This window comes from Taudactylus pleione, unplaced genomic scaffold (genome assembly GCF_031769625.1).
Source record: "Taudactylus pleione unplaced genomic scaffold, aTauple2 ptg000551l, whole genome shotgun sequence".
NCBI lineage: Eukaryota > Metazoa > Chordata > Amphibia > Anura > Myobatrachidae > Taudactylus > Taudactylus pleione.
The window spans coordinates 3581841-3603275 of NW_028284953.1; the positions used below are offsets into that span (position 1 = coordinate 3581841).

The 21435-nt window shown below is 47.8% G+C and overlaps 2 non-coding genes across 2 annotated transcripts; both read left to right on the plus strand.

The window, feature by feature from the left end:
• The first annotated feature begins 4289 nt into the window (after positions 1 to 4289).
• Positions 4290 to 4361, plus strand: TRNAE-CUC (transfer RNA glutamic acid (anticodon CUC)). The gene has a single exon. It is a non-coding gene; the product is annotated as a tRNA-Glu (tRNA).
• A 9069-nt stretch (positions 4362 to 13430) lies between these two features.
• Positions 13431 to 13503, plus strand: TRNAV-CAC (transfer RNA valine (anticodon CAC)). Its single transcript has one exon. It is a non-coding gene; the product is annotated as a tRNA-Val (tRNA).
• Positions 13504 to 21435: the final 7932 nt, after the last annotated feature.

Sequence of the window (21435 nt, forward strand, 5' to 3'; positions counted from 1 at the left end):
AACTTCTGTCCAACTTGTGATGTCACAGAAGTAGGCGAACAGTGGGCCTGATTCAGAGCCGCTCGTAAGCGGCCGCTCGTTCGCTCCAAGCGATGTTCGCACAACTGCGCATGCGTATGGGTCGTAATGCGCATGCGTCAACCACAGTCATTGCGGTCGGAAATCGAGCGCTCGCAAAACAGCGAGTGCCTGCTAATTTGAGTGACAGGATGAGGCGTTTGTGGGTGGTAACAGGGGAAGGTGCTTGAAAACGGGGAGTGGTGATCCGAACGCAGGCGTGCCAAACGGTCAAAACGGGCGTTTTAAGGGTGTGCATAATTAACAAAGCAGCGTCATCGGCCACGTCACTTGGTTGTTTCTTAGCCTGAACTGTTCGCATGATTGCGGTAGGAAAATCCAACCACAAGCACTGCGAGCAGTTCATACGCCTTTCAATGTACTCGATTAATCTAATAAATAGCGGAGATGACGTATGATGCGAACGGCCAAGGGGCGTCTTTACAAAATAGCGAGCGCATGTTTCGTTCGCTCGCTCAGACATAGAGGCGTCAACAGACCGCAAAAAGCGAGCGCTCAATTTAAATAGCCGGCCCCTTTTTCTGAACGAGCGAGCGCAAATAGCGTCTGGCTCTGAATCAGGCCCAGTGTCTGCCTACTTCTGCATGTTTTAAATATTTGGGGTATTATGTATGTATGTATCTGTAGCTGATTTAAACACTATGGGGCATATTCAATTGGGTGCGAGAATTTCAAAAATCCCACACCTGCGAGGTTTTTCTTGAAGGTGCGGGATTTTTGCTATTCAATAAGGTGAGTGTTTTTTTTTTTCTCGCACCTCCAGAGCATGTGTGATTTTTACTAAAATTGTTAATTTTAGGTAAAATCAGCGGGACTTGCTCTGGCACCCCGGCGGCACCTCCCCCCCTTAGGACTAATTAAGAAATTGTAAGTTTCCAATTAGCTTAATTAGTCCATAATTACTCTCCTTCTGCAGCGCTGTCTTCTGCATCCAGCGTCGGGAGCTGGCTCTTTTGCAGCAGGGTGAGTATGTCAGTGTGTGCTGCATGCAAGTGTGTATGAGTGAGTGTGTGTGTGACCCCCGATGTAGGTGTGTCCCCAGTGTTAGTGTGGCCCCCCGGAATGGGCGCTGGGAGAACTACATCTCCTAACAGCCCTTGCCCCTCCCACCAGACCAGCCCCTGAAGCCTACCAGCAGCTCCCGGGACTCCCAGAAGCCCCCTCTCCAGTGAGAAGATAGAGGGGAGGCCACCAGGAGCAGCGGAGACCACCAGGCAGGTAAGTGAAGAATACTTTTTAAAAAAAAATTTACATTGGATACCACGGGTATAGGAAGCGCGCATACCTGCAGTATTCCAAAATTGGACGAAAGGTATTTTCCTCGCTAAACCTCGCGCCCAGTTGAATCTGCCCCATGAAGTGTAGTTGCTCTCTTTCTGGATAAATTTAGGTATTGACATCAAATGAATATATTTTAATGTTCAGGGTGGCTGTGTAAGGTGGTCTGCGCCCCGTTCACTTAGCTCAGCGTTACATCCCCTAACCTCCCAACATTATCAGTGGGCAAGGGGTAATTTATACTGAATTTCAGTACGGTATTACAAATTATTGTAATCCAACCACACCACGGCGAAAACATTTGAATCGCCCCCAATGTGTCAACCAACAGTGGGTCTGATTCAGAGATGGGCGCAGATGCATCGGCTTCTTTTGACTGTTGCCCATCTGCAACTTTATGCAAATGCCATTTCCAAGCTCTTCCCTGATACCCACTGACAGAGTTGGTTGATGACATGACAGTCTGCTCTCAGTCCAGCTGACTCCTATCACAGCCTGGCAGCTTCATATGGTGAGGCTGTAATCTCTCCCTCCCAAACTGCAAATAACAGCTGCCACAGACACACCCCAGGGGCAAGGATGGGCACAGAGAGCTGCACTGAAGAAGGGGGTGCTGCAGGGAGCCGCTCTGGTCTGGCAGTCTGGTTCCAGTTTTCACCTAATCCTCCCTGCAGTGATGGACTGCTGGATCTGATGATCCTCCTCCTGGCTCTCGCTCCACCGATGCCGCCGATCCCGGGATGGCAGAGGCAGCAGTCCAGTAGTGATGGACTGCTGATCCTCCTCCCGGCTCTTGCGCCACTGATGCCACCAATCCCGGGATGGCAGAGGTAGCAGTCCAGTAGTGATGGACTGCTGGATCTGCTGATCCTCCTCCGAGCTCCTGCTCCACCAATGCCGCCGATCCCGGGATGACAGAAACAGCAGCCCAGCAGTGATGCCTGCCGCAGCTGCTGCTAATCCAAAAGAAGGTGGGCACTGCCAGCCAGTGTCCGCCTACTTATCATTCAGTTGGGGGGAAAGTTTTAAAATCATAAAAGTTGTAAACTTTCCCCCTACACTAGAACAATTATTTGTGAAAAATCAAACTAGTTTGATTTTCTCAACTAGTTGAAAAGACCGTTGTTGGCCGTTTTTAGCTGCAACGGAGCAAACGAATGCCCAACTATCATTCCCACCAGCCAACTAGTTGGCTGGCTGTAAAGATATCGTTCTGATGTATGGCCTGCTTTAATCAAACATTTTCTTTGGATTAAATATTTCACGGCAGAAGAGAAGTCATGTGAACAGGAGAGCCACCTCTTCTGAATAGGGGTAACAGGCATTTACCTGCCAGAGATGGGTCTTATCCAGTGACGTAGAGTTTGGTGCTAGGAGCCGGTGGTCACTGGTGAAAATTGTGAAAAACAAGGAACCTATTTTTCATTGTTGGCAGTGTGGGCCCTGAAAGTATTAAAAGGATTTGTGGCAATAGAAAAGTAACATTTGGTTCTACTTATTAATCTTTTATCTCCAGGGCAGTGGCTCCAATAAGAAGCAGTCCTAAGTATAAACAATAATGTGATGGCTTCATGGTCTACCTACTGATATACTAGGGTACAAGTTTAGGGCCCAGCTCACCAACAGTGTCTGTAGTGAGGTGGTTATCACATTCGCCTCACACGCGAAAGGTCCCCGGGTAGAAAAAAAATAATTTTATCCACGCCTTTTATAGAGTAAATTGTAATTTTTTTTAAATAAAGTAATTCTTCTTTATTCAAAAAATATTTTAAATTGTTTTTAATTTAGGGGGCTGGGATCCTGGACTGCACACCCTAACTTTGAACACAATACCTATAATAGTTCAATGCAAGGACCTATACTAATTAAAATCACCTAATAATAATTTTAATTAGTATATGTTCTTGCATTGCTCTCTACATACTATAGGCACTATTATAGGTAAGTTCTGGATAAATGTATAGAATGTCTTGGTATTAGGGATGTTAGGCAAGGCCATAGAGAGCAGTTCCGGGTCCAGGTACTTTATGGCCTAATAGTATGTGCGGCTCACTGTACAGAGAGGCACCTTTCACCCCTTGGCCTGGGGCAGATGATCAGTGCAATTGCTCCAACCCACATAACATTTTGCCTCAGTCCGACAAGCAGGTTCCTCCTCCTCCTCGGCAGCACCATCTTCCCAGTGATATTCGGGAAGATGGCACGTGTGCACTGGAGTGCAAAGACTCTGGCAAAGATGTCACTGAGAAGATGGCACGGGGAGAAGGAGGGACCTACTTGCTGGAGCAAGGTAAGTATAGTCGGGAGAGGGGGTGGACCTGGACTGCTTCAACAAGCCCGGGCCCAGCTAATTTGTACCTGCTCCCCCCCTTCTCAGCATCCCTGATGTTAGGGACCCACCAGGTAAGAGGCAGGGGGGTCCCCCATGAGTCTACCCCCTGGCCATGGATCGCACCGCCGGATGGCGCCCCCCTCGGCCGGGGCCCCCTGGCAAGTGCCATCCTGGCTAATGGGTAGATACGCCCCTGATGGCCTAATAGCATGTGCGGCTCACTGTACAGAGAGGCACCTTTCACCCCTCAGCCTGGGGCAGATCTGGAATGCTTCAACAAGCCCGGGCCCAGCTAATTTGTACCTGCTCCTCCCCTTCTCAGCATCCCTGATGTTAGGGACCCACCTGATGAGGTTATCCTTGATGTGGTAGGTGGGCATGCATTATTTATGTTACTTGTAGAGTATATAATAATTCTTTTGATTAGCAGCATTCTTAGTGCTTAGAGTGTGCACCTGCATTTCCTTTTTTCTGTATTGGTTTTAATAAGAAATATTGAAAAGCTAATTGTAATATGCAGTGACATAAAAAAGTTCTAAATATCCAAGTTCTGTCATTGCTAACTGCAGTTGACAGGATATAGAATTACAGCAGAACATCTTCCCTGGTGGTCTAGTGGTTAGGATTCGGCGCTCTCACCGCCGCGGCCCGGGTTCGATTCCCGGTCAGGGAATAAATGTTTTCCAAAGTCACATCTTACAATATTTTGGCATTTATTGGGAAGCAATGATAACCTTTTTCTCTTTTTTTTGCTAGAAAAAGGGTTTTTCACTGCTTCCACCTATCTGAGATAAAGGATACTGCAGAGAAATCATGGGCTTCTCTTCCAGTCCCTCTACAGTATGTTCATTAGTTTTTGAGTCCCTATATCCTGCTATGGAGACATTGAGAGCTGAACTGGTGCTGGGGGGAAGGGGGCGTGGCCAAATCCAGGAGGCATGACTCCACCTCCTTTGACAAAAAGATAAAAAAAAATACTATGCCCAGCTCTTACTTGCCTATAATCTGATATAGTCCCAGAGGGGAAAACCAGTCACCGATGGCTTGGGTGTGTGGCATTTCATGCTCATCATTGTGGCCATGCCCCCCACTGTCTAAAGCTGCAATTCACAGTATTTGCAGTTGGGGTGGTGCTATATGGCATCAAGGCTCCGCCTCCCACTATTTAAGGCCGCTGTTTAAAATCTCAATTAGGGGAATATTACAGCTGGGGACAGGGCTTGATGATGCAATTTGCATTGAATCACATCTTCTATCCTCCTGGCCACCCATTGCAGTCAATAAGTGGGCATTACCGGGAGACTGGACAACTTTGTCAGGAGGAGAGAGCCCCCTCAAATCCTTTACTCTCCTGGACCTTCTGGGAAAGTTGGCAAGTATCACACAGCATCAAACACTGCAAAGGGGGAAACAACAAGCCCAGGCCCAGGTAACCAGGACCTTCCCCCCGTCTTGGCACCCGTGACTGTGTTGTAGTTGCAATTTATCAAGCAGCAGAAAGCTGAAGTGAAGGGGTTAATCAAGAGAACCCTCTCCCGCCAGGAAGATAATATGCCAACCACAAGTTGGAACCAAATAGGTTCAGGCCCATGAAGGGGCATCATGGGTGTAGGAAACTATATACAGTGACTACCCTAAACCAGAAAGGAGCCCTCTCCTTGATAATATGTAACAGAAGTAGCCAAAGTGCACCCCAATACTAACAAGCTTTAGTCATTTAACACCTCCTTAAAGCTGCAGGTGAGGTGTGAGGCACCACAAGCCCAGGCACCATACAGGTGAGCAGTTTATTGCTAATCCAGGTACAAAGGGGAGGTAACGCTCAGTCCATATCCCAGGGTCAAAAATAGGATAGAGCACTGTCAACTAGCAAATATAAAATCAATTTTTAAACAATAAATCAAATAAATTATAATAAATAATAAGTATACAATATACACACAGGGATATTAATTAAGATAAACCAAGTACCATAAAAATGTACCAATGTCCGGCAGAAATATATATATATATTAATTCCTGGTGAAACAGTGAAAGGCTGCATATATATAGGTTGCAATACTCAGCCCAGGTGGAAGTCGGTGATTGTCTCTCCCTAGGCAGCCGGCTCCCTCCCTCCCTGCACTCTGGTGGTCTCTGCATTGTACTGAGCTGCGCCTCCTGCACAGGACCCACCTCTAGGGACTTGTACTGAGCCGGCCCCTCTGTTCTCTTCAGAGACTGTCCTACAGTATTCCAGTCACTGAGGACAGTGCTGCAGCCTCCCTAGATGACAGGGAGCTCCAACGATCACCGCACATAAAGATAACCAAGGTTGGGATAGATCAGAGGGCACATAAACCCCTAGGCAGGAGTGGATGGAGTTAATAAAAGGGGGAGTGGTAGTTTTGGTGATAGGCAGTGGCATAGCTTCAGGGATTGGTGAGTATTTTTTGTTAAGGGAAGTGGTTATTAGGAGTGTGGGTAGGGCTGTAATGTTATACTGCCTTTTTGAATTTGATCTCCCCCCCTCCCCCCCCCTTTTGTCCTTTTGTGTTTTGTATTGGCTCATTTCAGGGGCGGGAAAGAACCGCAGTCTATAAAGCGTCCATCTTGCTGCAGTATGAGTGGTGCGCTTCCCTTCAATGCACTGGTTAGGCTGATTTCACACTACAGGGGTCAGCGGCACCTCTCGGTGGAGTGGGCTCTAATAATACATTGGCATGGGGGTTGGATACCGCCTCACTTGCATTAAAAGGAGAGTTGGCCCTTGCAAGTATTTATATCACTCTTATGGTGCATACACACGGTCAGATATTACAGGACGATATGAACGATATCGATCATATTGTTATCGTTCATATTGTCCTGATTTTGGGCCCTTCCAACCCCCAAATGATGGTCGATGCACGGGTACGGATGGTCGATATAGACCATCGACCGTGCATACAGGCCAACCTGGTCAATATCGACCAGGTTAGCCTGGTTACTATACGGACTCGCGATCGTCGATCACGGGTCGTTATAGTCGTTTGGGGGTTGGTGCATGAGCTGGATGTTCGATATCGAACATCCAGCTCATGCAGGACGATCAGACAACGATCATCTTGTGCTCCACGGGAGGTTTCGGCCCTTCTGCTCCACGGGAGGTTTCTGCCCTTCTGCTACACGCTAGGTTTCTGTCCTCCCTGAGCTCGCCTTAGAATACCTGCATTACGGTTTGACACGTGTACCGCCCCAGTCAAACTCCCCACCTGCCACTATCATATTCAATTAGCCACGAAATGTCGGCTAAGTTTCGCCTGCCGGACTTTCCGCCTACATCGCTTGTTTTTGGAGAAAAGACTTTGCGTGCGCGCGGCTGCTTTTCGCCCTATTCAATTCCAAAGGACACGAAAACGGTACCAAGCGAAACTTAAACAGGTGAAAAGTGCTGTCAGATTTGGGGAAATTAGCCTGACACCCCCCAAAAGATGTACTAACATTGGGGATCACTATGGGTACCCCCGAATAGTCCTGCTGAAGGTATTTGGGGTACTTAAATGCTCTCAATAGCTTCTAATTAGCGTCTTTGTACAAGTGATGAAGAAGAGCATTTAGAAGTTTTTATTGGAGAAAATAACTAGTCCCAGCAAATTTGGGGTACATGAAAATGGGTGCAAGCATATTTTAAAGTTACTAATGTGAAGTTTTAAATACATCTGCCGCAACCACCTGGAATCTTAAAAACACCTGGGGCATACTTGGGGGACCCTTTGGGGTCTACTTTGCTAGTTTCTAAGTTTGTTTCACAACATTGTACTTTTTAGCCCCCAAAATGAAAGTAGTTTTTTGGGGTGTTCTAAAGTGTTAAGTTTTTTTTTTACAGTTTACCTTTGGGGGCCTGTCCCAAGGGTGCAGGTGGTTCCCGCAAGTTTGCACCACAGACTCCCAATTCTGCACTTTTTTATGCCTAGTTTCATAGGTGAATCTTTTTCGCCTATTCCAATGCATTGACTTTCCGCACTGGTGAAAAGTCTTTGGAATTGAATACGGGGATAAGTTTTCACCTGGCGAAATGACGTCACCGGCAAAAAATTTTAGCCGAAAATGGCTTATCTCAGCTAATTGAATACGGCCCTAAGTTGGGATAGTTGGCCGTAGTGAAACTTTACATACTTTTGCTGAAGTCAAGTGGGCGTCGGGTCGCCTACCGTTCTTTTCTCTGCCACCATACTCTTTATTGTACATATAAATAAAGCTGACCATTATTTTTGAATCGCATATACTTGGTCTGTGTCTTTATTTTAGTTAAGTTTCGGTTAAGAAGTTTATGGTTTTCATACATCATCTGCCAATAGGGAGTTTATAGGTCCCTGAACAGCAGGTACAGTACACCAGTGCTTGTGTAATGGGTCTCCTCAGGTAGCAGCTATCCTCTTTACTGCAGGCCCTGGGCTCCTCACAGCAAAACCTCCTCTTTGGAGCATAGGGCTAAAAATAATCTAGACTTGCCGAGAGCATTGCAGGGGACCCCTTTCTGCGGAGCCCCACCCACAGCCCCCTGACATCCGATCGTGATGATCCTTAGCCTAAAACCTGCTGGGGAACATTACCTACACAATGGTGAAAACGGCATCACAATCGGATCAGTAATTTTGAAGTTTATCACTAGATAGACAGATAGATAGATAGATAGATAGATAGACAAAGTCACTAATTAAATAGTATCAAATAAGCAGCAGGTGAATATTCTGACGCTATATGAAACAATGCCCAATCATATACATATAAAATAAATATCCGCCAGGGGTGTATCTAGGGGTCTGAGCGCCCCTGGCAAAGTAAATGACTGTCGCCCCCCCCCCCTCTTATATTCTAAATAGGAATGGTGCATTGCAAAAATAAAGGTGTGGCCTCATGGGGATGGGGTGTGGCCACAAATTAGTGCCAATTCAAATTATGCCATACAGTAGTGAACCTCATTCAAATTACCACACAGTAGTCCCCTTAATCACGTTACACCACACAGTAGTGCCCTTTATTCACCATATGTCACACAGTAGTACTCCTTATAGAACCATTTATCTCCCAATGTATGGGCGCAGCTAGAACATGGTAGGGTAGTAGGTATTACACAGAAGCAAAATCTTAATAGAATTACATCCACCTGTTTAGTGAAGTAGTTTATTATGCTAGACTACAGATGCCACATAATGCTAAACTACACAGACATACAACAGAATATACTGAAAGTGTGTCTGTGCGTGTGGAGAACGCGCTGTATTAGGGAGGGCATTAGCAGAGAAAAGAGCAAAAACAGACACACTCTCAGTCACTGGCCACGTCCCCTACAGAAACAAATTGCAGCCAATTAGCGCCTCAGGCCATGTGCATTACACACCTCACTTCTGCCAGGACCAGAGCCTGATTTAAGGCTCCGAGGGGCACTTAAGACAAGGGGGCCCCTATGAACTATAATAAAGTAACTGCAGTCCTTGGTAGTCAGCCCCTGGGTGGGAACAGACAGCCCCTCCACCAGGTGTCTGGAACCTGTATCTTATAGCTTAAGAATTATATATATATATATATATATATATATATATATCTCTAAGGCACATACATTAACCTCCATACAAATACAGGAATAAGGGGGTTGACAAAGACAGTTGTGGAAACAGAGGGGAGAGTTAGGACATAGCACAGGAACACAAACAGGGGCACAGATGCCCATAAACCCCAGGGTGGACAGAGACAGAGGGTGAGAATAATACACACTGGGAGAGGGGGTTTGCTAATACTACTAACACCTACCTATTCTATGACAGCAGCACTGGGAGGAGGTGGAGTAGAAGTCCAGGAAGTGCTAAACTAGGCAGCTCCTGCAAAGATCCTGACAGCATGCAGCCACATGAATCCCAGGGGGCGTGTCTATGCAAAGATCCTCACAGCATGCAGCCACATGAATCCCAGGGGGCGTGTCTATGCAAAGATCCTCACAGCATGCAGCCACATGAATCCCAGGGGGCGTGTCTATGCAAAGATCCTCACAGCATGCAGCCACATGAATCCCAGGGGGCGTGTCTATGCAAAGATCCTCACAGCATGCAGCCACATGAATCCCAGGGGGCGTGTCTATGCAAAGATCCTCACAGCATGCAGCCACATGAATCCCAGGGGGCGTGTCTATGCAAAGATCCTCACAGCATGCAGCCACATGAATCCCAGGGAGCGTGTCTATGTAAAGATCCTCACAGCATGCAGCCACATGAATCCCAGGGAGCGTGTCTATGCAAAGATCCTCACAGCATGCAGCCACATGAATCCAAGGGGGCGTGTCTATGCAAAGATCCTCACAGCATGCAGCCACATGAATCCCAGGGAGCGTGTCTATGCAAAGATCCTCACAGCATGCAGCCACATGAATCCCAGGGGGCGTGTCTATGCAAAGATCCTCACAGCATGCAGCCACATGAATCCCAGGGAGCGTGTCTATGTAAAGATCCTCACAGCATGCAGCCACATGAATCCCAGGGAGCGTGTCTATGCAAAGATCCTCACAGCATGCAGCCACATGAATCCAAGGGGGCGTGTCTATGCAAAGATCCTCACAGCATGCAGCCACATGAATCCCAGGGGGCGTGGCTAGCTGACTCGCAGGCAGCTGGTGCCTGGAAGGAACTTTTAAATTTTCATTGCCATCTTCTATCCTCTGGCCCGGGAAATGAAGCACCCAGCTAGCCAGCAGGGGAAAGGTCAGGGGGCGTGGCATGCGCACGTTACGTGACGCCCACCAGAAGAGCTGTGTCTGTGTATTTCTGTGCTGTGCTCCCTGGCAAACAGAATGCAGTGACCACATTTTCCCTTTATGGGAACAAGTAGTATGTCCTGTCCATCATCTCCTCTCTCAGTGTGGATGCCGAGGCCAGAGCAAATTAGAATAGTTTATTTGTTTTCTTTAAAAGGTATCTGCACTTGCCGCTGCCAGCGATTGACATAGACATGCAGGTTAGGCTTGTGTCAGTAGTGCACCAGCAGCCTATAGTTTTGAAAAACAGTCTCTGTTAACGCTTCCTTTTGCTGAGAAAAACATGGGAAAAACACTTGCAGGTTAGGCTTGTATCAGTAGTGCGCCAGCAGCCTATAGCTTTAAAATACAGTCTGTGCTGATAGCAGTAGTTCACCGGTAACTTGCAGTAATTTAAAGAATCTTCGAGCCTTGAAGAAAATAGGGACTACACTGAGGCTACGCTAATAGCAGTAGTTCACCGGCAACTTGCAACAATGTAACACAGTCTTTGAGCCTTGAGAAAATAAGGACAACACTGAGGCTATGCTGATAGCAGTAGTTCACCGGCAACTTTCAATAATGTAACACAGTCTTTGAGCTTTGAGAAAATAAGGACAACACTGAGGCTATGCTGATAGCAGTAGTTCACCAGCAACTTGCAATAATGTAACACAGTCTTTGAGCCTTGAGAACATAAGGACAACAGTCTTCCTAAATGCCTATGCCACAAATTACTACCACCAGAATTGCCAGCCGGGGTTAGACAGGGCTAAATAAACAATTAATGTACATTACACCACAGAAATTGACAAGGGTGAAAAATCACAGCAACCTTACACCTTGTGCTAAGAGATGACAGCAAATAATATACATTACATCAGCATGAATGTACTTTAAAATGGATACCGGCAACAAGCAGTGTATAAAGATCACTTTACATTAACACCAATACCAACAAGTGATGAAACATTTCATGGCAAGCAAAATAATAATCAGCATTGACAACAATAACAGTGAACAGCTTTACAGAGTGCTATAACAGATAAAGGGCCACGGAGGGCCACTATCAACCACTTTAGCTAACACACGAGTCAAATAGTAAACAGAGCCAAATACATATCACATGTGATTACATTTAGTTCAAAGATAAACATAAAATACTTTATACATCATCCACAGTGGCATTGGACATGAACCGACACCCATAAATCACGTCCCCTCCTGGACATGAGCCAGATGTTCACAGGAAAGAAAATGACCACCAATACAATTCTTGGGGAAAAGAGGGGCTGACCTATCTTTTACTTCCCCCCTATTTCAACATTACACACACACTTTACCTAATTTAAGGCACTATGAAGGGGGAAATGGGGCAACTATGTGCTATAAACAAAGGAAAAACCCCTGGTAGGCCTGAGAGTGAATACTGGGCAACAACTGCAGCTCCTAGGAGAGGACAAGGGACCCACTAAAAAAAAGGCTGGGGACCCACTAGAAGGCACTAAGGGAAGAGGGTGAGGGGGTGTCCCGGCTGGTTGATACTATCTAAAGGAAAGGAGGCAAGAGCTTAGCAGAGGGAGGTCTGGTGTTCTTACCCCTGGCAGTGGCTATTCAGCCCCCCACGATATCCAGGGAAACTCTGGGATGCTAGGCCCCGCACCGGAGCTCCCAGCTGCAGACCTCCGGCAGGTATTTTACAAGGGGCAGCAGGTGCAAAATCCCTTTCCACAGGGGCTCTGTCCGGCAAACACACACAGCAGCAGGAGGGCTCCTGAAGCACTCTTCCTCTGGGGCTGTCTTTTCTTCTGCCCGTGTGGGTGCCAGCAGGGTTTTCGTCACTGGCGGGACCTTTTCCTCAGCTGGGGCTTCATCTGCGACGATGGAGCGACGAGACCTCCTTCCCAGGCAGCTCCTCTTCTCTCCCAGCATGCGCAGACTTCCACATGTGGCGCCTCCTGATAACAGGCACTTAGGAAGGCAGGCCTTTATTCAGAGGGGGCTTTTTCCAAAGCAGGGTGCTCTATGCAAGTCCCGACACCCAGGCTACCAATCAATGGGGCAGGATTCTCCCTCCTAAATGGATCGCTGACCAAGGGGCACTTTCTACCTCCCTGTTTGCACATGCACAGTGGGCTTCAGGGAGAGCAGGGTCAGTCAAAGTTCACTGTACTATGTGAATGGGGCTGTTATCTCTATATATAAAAAAAATTGGGGGATCCCTATTTGGAAACAAACTTGGGGGTACCACATATGGTTATCACTGAACTTTCTGGAAGATATTGCAATTCTACATGTCACAATATGATGGCACACTAAGGCTATTTATTCTGGCTAATCAGTGGAGAGCGTACCCAGGGAAAATCTTTGGCATCAAGTCAGCGATTACTGGGCTACCTTCAGCCTGTTACCCACCCTCAGTGCAGTAAACGTAGCAACATAATTTACGCCCAGGCAAAGATCTGGATAAAAGTATATATTAAGTCTATTAATATATTCACCATCATCAATTATGCCCCTTTAAGAATGGGTAAAAATATTCCTACTACATTGAGTGCAATATAATATTTAAGGGACACAAGTACAGAACTGTACTTAAAACAGCACATAGTAACCATAGGCCGCACACATATAGTAACTTTGTCAAACATTTTTCTTTGGTTGAAATATTTCATGGCAGAAGAGGAAGTCATGTGACCAGTGACATAGAGTTTGGTGCTAGTTTGTGTGTGTTAGTTTGGTGCGGGCTCGGTGGTCACTGGTTAAAATTGTGAAAAGCAATGGACCAATTTTTCATTGCTGGCAGTAGGGACACTGAAAGTATTAAAATGATTTGTGGCAATAGAAAAATCAACATTTGGAGCTACTTATTAATCTTTTCTTTCCGGGACAGTGGTTCCAATAAGAAGCATTCCTAAGAATAAACAATTAAGTGATAGGTCCATAGTCTACCTACTGATAATCTAGAGTGCAAGTTTAGAACTCAGTCCACCAACAGTTTCTGTAGTGTAGTGGTTATCACGTTCGCCTCACACGCGAAAGGTCCCCGGTTCGAAACCGGGCAGAAACAATTTTATTTTATTTCATCTACACATTTTATTGAGTGAAATTTTTTGTTACAAAATAATTCTTGTTTATTCACACTAAAATATAGCCTCTAAGCAGCGTAATAAGGTAAAAAAATTTTTTTTGTTGAAATAAAGGGGTGGGAGCCTGGACTGCACACCCTAATTTTAAATATACTACCTATAATAGTGCCAATTCTAATATGTGCACAGCAATGCAAGAACCTATACTAATTAAAATCACCTAATAATTTTAATTCGTACAGATCCTTGTTTTGCTCTCTACATACTGTATTACAAAATGCACTATTATAGGTAGGTTCTGGATAGATTTATATAATGTCTTAGTATTAGGGATGTTAGGCAGGGCCATAGAGAGCAGCGACGGGCCCAGGTACTTTAGGGGGAGTGGCCTAATAGTATGTGCCAGAAACTGATTTTCCGCTAGACAATAAAAGGCACCCACCTAGGGCCCGGCAGGTAACAGGGGCCCGTGGCCAGTACTGTATGCAGGGCATTTCTGGCAGATCTCAAATGGGAAGTGTGAACAGGCGCGTCACGCTGGCTGGCTAAACAGACACTGGCTGCTGCGCTGACAGCCTGCCTGGTGCCGACTCTGGGGTGCAAGTTAGTCTCTGTGCTTTGTTGTGCATGTGACCACATGACACACGAGCGTATGACATCATATGCACAGAGAGAGGAGCCGGGACCAGCGGAGGATAAAGGTGCATATACACTAGATGATACGCTCCATCAGCGACATCGTCTAGTGTGTCCTCGGCAGGGGTGTGCTTAGTGTCGCTACCAACACTGAGCATAAACACTGAACAATATCATGCACGATTTTGTTTAGTGCTGGGCACCCTCCCTCATTTCCGAACATGCAACAATCTGACAATATCGTCAAGTTGGCCTGCATGTTCGGGCGATGAACGACAAAGACCAACGACCAGCAGGAGCGCGCATCACTGATTGTTATCGTGCACTGTTTTTGCGCAAAAAAACAGGTCATCCAAAATATCACCCAGTGTGTACGCACCCTAAGCAGCAAGGTGAATGACTGCTAGACGATCTAAGCCCCGCCCCCCTGTGCTGATATTGCAGCAATTCGCGGGCCTAATGCCGTGACATGCTCGCCCCTGTCAGGAAAATGATGAAGCAAGCAAGCCAAGCAGGTAGAGTGTGTGTGATTACAGTCTCGCTCTCTTGGTCTGATTCAGAGGCGCTCGCTGTTTGCGAGCGCTCGCTCTGAATCAGGGCGTTTTTTTGATTTTTTTCCGGCCTCCAGGCCACTCACATTGCTGTGAGTGACCACCCACAGCTTGTGCGAGCGGCCTGGCGATGAGGTAGGGTCTCGGCTGTCGCAAGCCCGAGTGGACTTCCTGCTCTAATAGAGCAGGAAGTCCACTACTGACATCACGAGTGATGTCAATAGGGCCGCCCACAAACGCCAGGCGTTCCTAAGGGAACGCCTGCATTTGTGCAGCCACCCCCCCCTCCCCGCCTTCAAAATAGGGTGAGCTGGCAATCAACATTGACAGCCGGCCCGTCTTGTAGTGAGCCCCGCAGCAAGGGAGCTGCCATCAGTCGCTGGGGCTTGTGCATGCATACGCCGGAGGCGGTGCATGCGCAGGGGCCAAACATCGACTATGCGCTTGCGAGCAGGTCTGAATCAGGCCCTCTGTCTCCCTCCTTTTGTCTCTCCCTCTCTCTCTCTCTTTTACCCTTTCCCCCCCTCTCTTCCCTCTCTCTCCCTAGGCAAGGGGCGTGATCTATAGATGGTGGCTGTTAGGGGCCGTAGAAATTTTATTGGTAGGGGTCCCCAGAATTTAGTTGCGACGGGGCCTCTGCAAGCCTATATCCGGCCGTGGCTGGGAGGCACTGATTGTATAGAAAATGGGGGCCTACTCATATATGGGGGGAGGTGGCAGGCAGTGGTAACCATCCTTTAATACTTATTTTTACACCCAGGGGCCAATAGTGACCGTTGCGTGCTACAATCAGTGAGGGACACACACACTGATATATAAAGTGATCACTAATGGCACTGCATATAACAATAATTGTTAAGGGATGGGTGCCACTGCCTGGTACAATCAGCATGGCCAGCTCGAGAGCAGTTCTTGTGCAGCGGTCGAACAGGTGTGCAGTGCGGCCGCCGGGAGATATCTGGTAGACCACTGCTAAACCCAGGCCTCCATGTTCTCCAGAATCCGCGACCGCATTGCAGGCATCATGGCTGAGCCTCCCATTATAAAAATTCCTGGCCTGGGCAGCCCTGGGCTCTTCTGTGTAGATCAGACGCGGGCTATCCGTGATCTATAGGTGGCGGCATGTCGTCATAGGTCACACTACCACACGCTGTCCAGCCCACCACACAGTTTAGATGCAGCAAGTGACTTATTACTGAGGCTGCTGCTGCGTGCCGGTGAGCTAAAGGCAAGTGAGGGACCGGATGACCAGTCACTGATCTTATGGATCACTATGGAGCTCCTCCTGCAACTTTCCCTGCAGGTGAGGTTACTCAGTTTTCTGGGAGGGGTGGGGGACTAAGAATTAATGTATGGGTTTTTTTTCTGTGGGGGCATTAAGTATGTAGGTTTATTTTTTCCTGTGGGGCAATGAATTAATGTATGTTTATTTATTTTTTTCCTGTGGGGACAAAGGGTCTCATTCAGATCCGATCGCAAGCGCCGATGCGCTCGCAACCGGGTCGATGGTTAGCCCTGCGCACGCGCAGCAGCCTCACTGCATGTGCGCAAGCCCCAGAGCGAGAGAGAAACTCTCTCGCTCCGGAGCTCTCTACAAAAAGGGCGGCTGTCGATGTTGATGGACAGCTCGCCCCGTTTTGTAGGCGGGGTGGGGAGGTGGTTTCACAAACGGAGGAGGAAGCTCATCAGAGCAGGAAGCTCCCTGGGGCTTGCGGTTGCCGAGACCCTAAGGTCGCAAGCCTCGATGGTCGCGATGGTGTTCACCATCGCGACCATCAACCTGGTCAGTCGCTAAGCTGTGGGTGGTAACCCACAGATTAGCTAGCGACCAGGAGGCTGCACTAAAAAAAAAGGAAGCTGCCGCCCTCATTCAGAGAGCGATTGCTTCTTGCGACCGCCTCTGAATGAGGGCCAAAGTGTGTGTGTTTTTTTTTCTATGGCGGACAATGGGCCTGATTCAGTACGAATTGTGATCGCAGCTCCGTAATCACATGCAGTGCTGTGTAGAAATTAGAGATGAGCGGTTCGGATTCTGTGGAATCCGAACCGCTCCGAACATTGGGGATCCGAGTCCACCCGAACCCTGTTCGGGTGTTCACCGCCTGACTCGGATCCCCGTTCGGGGCCGAACGGCGGCCGCCTGATGTCGGATTCTCACTAGAGAATCCGACATCAGGTCTCCTCGCGTGTAGGGCAGAGCGCAGTGATAGCGCTCTGCCCTACACAGACACAGACACACAGCCGCCAGCGGCAGCTGTGTGTTTGTTACAGCAGCCAATGAGAGTCACACAGACTCTCATTGGCTGCTGCACGGAGGGAGCCGGCTGGAGCTCACACATGAGCTCCGTCTTCCGGCTCCCTCCTCAGCGTGTGACAGAGCGGACGGCGCGGGAGCGGGGATACAGGTAAGTTTTATTTTTTATATTTTTTTACTTGTCAAAGGTCCGGGGGCGCTACTGGGGGGGGGGGTCTGCACTACTGGGGGGGTCTGCTACTGGGGGGGGGCTATACTACTGGGGGGGCCATACTACAGAGGGGCCTGCTACTGGGGGGGCTATACTACTGGGGGGGGGGTCTGCACTACTGGGGGGGGGTCTGCTACTGGGGGAGGCAATACTACTGGGGGGGCCATACTACAGAGGGGCCTGCTACTGGGGGGGGCTATACTACTGGGGGGGGGTCTGCTACTGGGGGGGCCATACTACTGGGGGGGCCTACTACAGGGGGGGCCATACTACAGGGGGGGCCCATACTACAGGGGGGGCTACTACTGGAGCAGCCTACTACTGGGGGGGCCTGCTACTGGGGCAGCCTACTACTGGGGGAGCCATACTACTGGGGGGGCATACTACTGGGTGGCATGCTAATGGGGGGCATACTACTGGGGGGGCCTGCTAATGGGGGACATACTACTGGGGGGGCCTGCTAATGGGGGGCATACTACTGGGGAGCATTCAACTGGGGGCACTGCATAGTGGACCGTACTACTAAGGGGACTGCATAGGGGGCACCACTGCTGGGGGACATTGTGTAAGGGACACCGCTACTGTGGGCATTGTGTAAAAGGGTCACTACTGTGGGCATTGTGTAAAAGGGGCACTACTGTGTGTCGTAACATAAATAAGAGACACTACTTTATGGTGTAATGTGAATCAGGCCCTATGTGCGGTGTAATGCTAATAAGATTGTGCACTGTGACTCCTAGGGCCGTAGCCCACTTTGTAAACAAGTACTGTGACTCTGCTGGCCGTACCCCACTGGGTGGGTGCACTACTTTTCATTTCTGCCACTGCTGTGTGGCAATGTGTCATAGATGTGCTTTATACTGTGGTGTCTGTGTCGTTGTGCCGCTGCTTTGTCGCTTAGTAACCAGTCAGCTCACTGCAACCTTTGGCCAATAATGTTGAAAACAATATTATAAGCTGTGATATGGTCTAAATTGACTGGAAATTAATGTTATTGAGGTTAATAATACTCTAGGAAGAAAAAAAAGACCAATTTATGTGATTTTAGCTTTTTTTGTCAATTTTTGTAAAAAAATCCAAATCCAAATCCAAATCCAAAGCCAGTCACCGCAGTTTGGCAAATCCAAATCCAAATCCAAAGCCGGACGACGAATTAGAACCAAATCCAAATCCAAATCCGGCAAAAATGGTCCGGCGCACATCCCTAGTAGAAATATGCTAATGTCTGCAACCGCTTAGCCAGCATAGAGACGCCCACTACTGCTATCTCACATCTGTAATACCTGGCAGTCCTGTGTATACATCTGTAACATCAGCCACAGCTCAGCCAGCATAGATACGCCCACTACGGCTTTCTCACATCTGTAATACCTAGCAGTCCTGTGTATACATCTGTAACATCAGCCACAGCTCAGCCAGCATAGAGACGCCCACTACGGCTTTCTCACATCTGTAATACCTGGCAGTCCTGTGTATCCATCTGTAACATCAGCCACAGCTCAGCCAGCATAGAGACACCCACTGCTGCTTTCTCACATCAGTAATACCTCACAGTCCTGCGTACACATCTGTAACATCAGCCACAGCTCAGCCAGCATAGAGACACCCACTACTGCTTTCTCACATCTGTAATACCTCGCAGTCCTGTGTACACATCTGTAACATCAGCCACAGCTCAGCCAGCATAGAGACGCCCACTACTGCTTTCTCACATCTGTAATACCTCGCAGTCCTGTGTACACATCTGTAACATCAGCCACAGCTCAGCCAGCATAGAGACACCCACTGCTGCTTTCTCACATCCATAATACCTCACAGTCCTGTGTATACATCTGTAACATCAGCCACAGCTCAGCCAGCATAGAGACACCCACTGCTGCTTTCTCACATCAGTAATACCTCACAGTCCTGCGTACACATCTGTAACATCAGCCACAGCTCAGCCAGCATAGAGACACCCACTACTGCTTTCTCACATCTGTAATACCTCGCAGTCCTGTGTACACATCTGTAACATCAGCCACAGCTCAGCCAGCATAGAGACGCCCACTACTGCTTTCTCACATCTGTAATACCTCACAGTCCTGCGTACACATCTGTAACATCAGCCACAGCTCAGCCAGCATAGAGACACCCACTACTGCTTTCTCACATCTGTACTACCTCGCAGTCCTGCGTACACATCTGTAACATCAGCCACAGCTCAGCCAGCATAGAGACACCCACTACGGCTTTCTCACATCTGTAATACCTCGCAGTCCTGCGTACACATCTGTAACATCAGCCACAGCTCAGCCAGCATAGAGACACCCACTACTGCTTTCTCACATCTGTAATACCTCACAGTCCTGCGTACACATCTGTAACATCAGCCACAGCTCAGCCAGCATAGAGACACCCACTACGGCTTTCTCACATCTGTAATACCTGTGTACACATCGGTAACATCGGCCTCTCACGCACAATTATAGCAGCTCTGACCTGTCTTAGAAATTAGGAAAGGTGGGTTGGGCTGCACATCCTACTTTAAACACAATATGAGGTGCTACCTTGCTGAGATCTGTAGTTCTACAGCAGAAATAGAAGGAGGGAAAAGCAGATGCACACTCTAAGCACTAAGAACACCTAATATCACAAAATATATAATGAACTGTCAATAAACATGTTTTTAAATTGAGGTTCTTAGTACATATTTGGCCAAAGATGTTTGCCCACCTACCGCATCAAGGTGAACCTCATCAGGTGGATCCCTAACATCACTAATACTGACACATTGTATAAATTTAACTAGGACTTACCTGTAATAGTGCCCATTACATGTGTGTACTGCAATGCACAGGACGTATACTAATTATTTCTGCTGTAGAACTACAGATCTCAGCAAGGTAGCACCTCATATTGTATTTAAATTAGGATGTGCAGCCCAATCCCCCTTTCCTTTTTTCTGTGTATTTAAGATACACTTGTTGGTGCAAGCACTCTTCCTACCTGCCCCAGGTGATTTTAATTAGTATACGTCCTGTGCATTGCAGTACACACATATAATGGGCGCTATCACAGGTAAGTCCTAGATAAATTTATACAATGTGTCAGTATTAGAGATGTTAGGGACCCACCTGATGAGGTTCACCTTGATGCGGTAGGTGGGCAAACATCTTTGGCCAAATATGTACTAAGAACCTCAAGTTAAAACCATGTTTATTGACAGTTTATTATGTATTTTATGATATTAAGTGTTCTTAGTGCTTAGAGTGTGCATCTGCTTCTCCCTCCTTCTTAGAAATTGCAAGTCTCATCGCATGCAGTGAGTACTCAAGATGTGTATGCCGTTGCTGTGGGTGATTTATGCAAAAGCATTCAAACGGAAAGGCACGCCTGCTTTTGTACGCCCACTACCCCGTCACCATCTCCAAATGATTACGGCTGCCGCGCACTCTGCAATGGATTCCTATGTGCGTGAATGATCGCAGCGCACGTGCGGTGCATACCGATCTGCGTATGTGGTTGCAATTGCGATCCATGCTGAATCAGGCTCTGTGTGTGTATTTTTTTCCCTGAGGTAGACAATATGGCGTGACTTCTCAATATTTATTTACTTGGCTTCTGTGTAATAATTTGTTAAATTAAAAGCTAGGGAATATCTTTTGGGGTTAATAAAAGTACTAATTATGAAAATTGCTGGATTTGGGTGGAGGACACTGATATACAGAGCGGTCACTAATGGCCCTGGGTGTAACAATAAGTATTAAGGGATGGGTGGGAATTAGAGGGTAGGGGATATGATGCAATCAGTGATGGGGGAAGTAATATAGAGTCTATGATTGAGGGGTTTAGTAATGGGAAGGCGTCCAGTCGAGGTCGGAATGCTATCCTAATGTAGGCGGGCCGCGATCCCTATCTAATTAAATGATCAATTTGCATGAAGCCTGGCTGTGATGAGTTGTGAATCTTATGCGGCCCATACACGGTGCGATAAAGCAGCTGATCCGATGGATTGGTACGATTCAGCTGCTATATCGCATAGTGTATGGCCATTATATCGTACAAAGCGCGCTCCCATGGGGTCGTACTTTGCATCCCCTGATCTAACTGCAGGATCAGGTGATCCCATGCATTGCTATGCGGGTGAGGGAGGGGGGAGCCGGCATACCGGGCGGTTGGCCACCCGATCGCATCATGTGTGTGGACCACCCGATATGTCGGACGTCGGATCCCCTGTCACCTCGCACGGTGCCAACGCACCGTGTATGGCCGGTTTTAT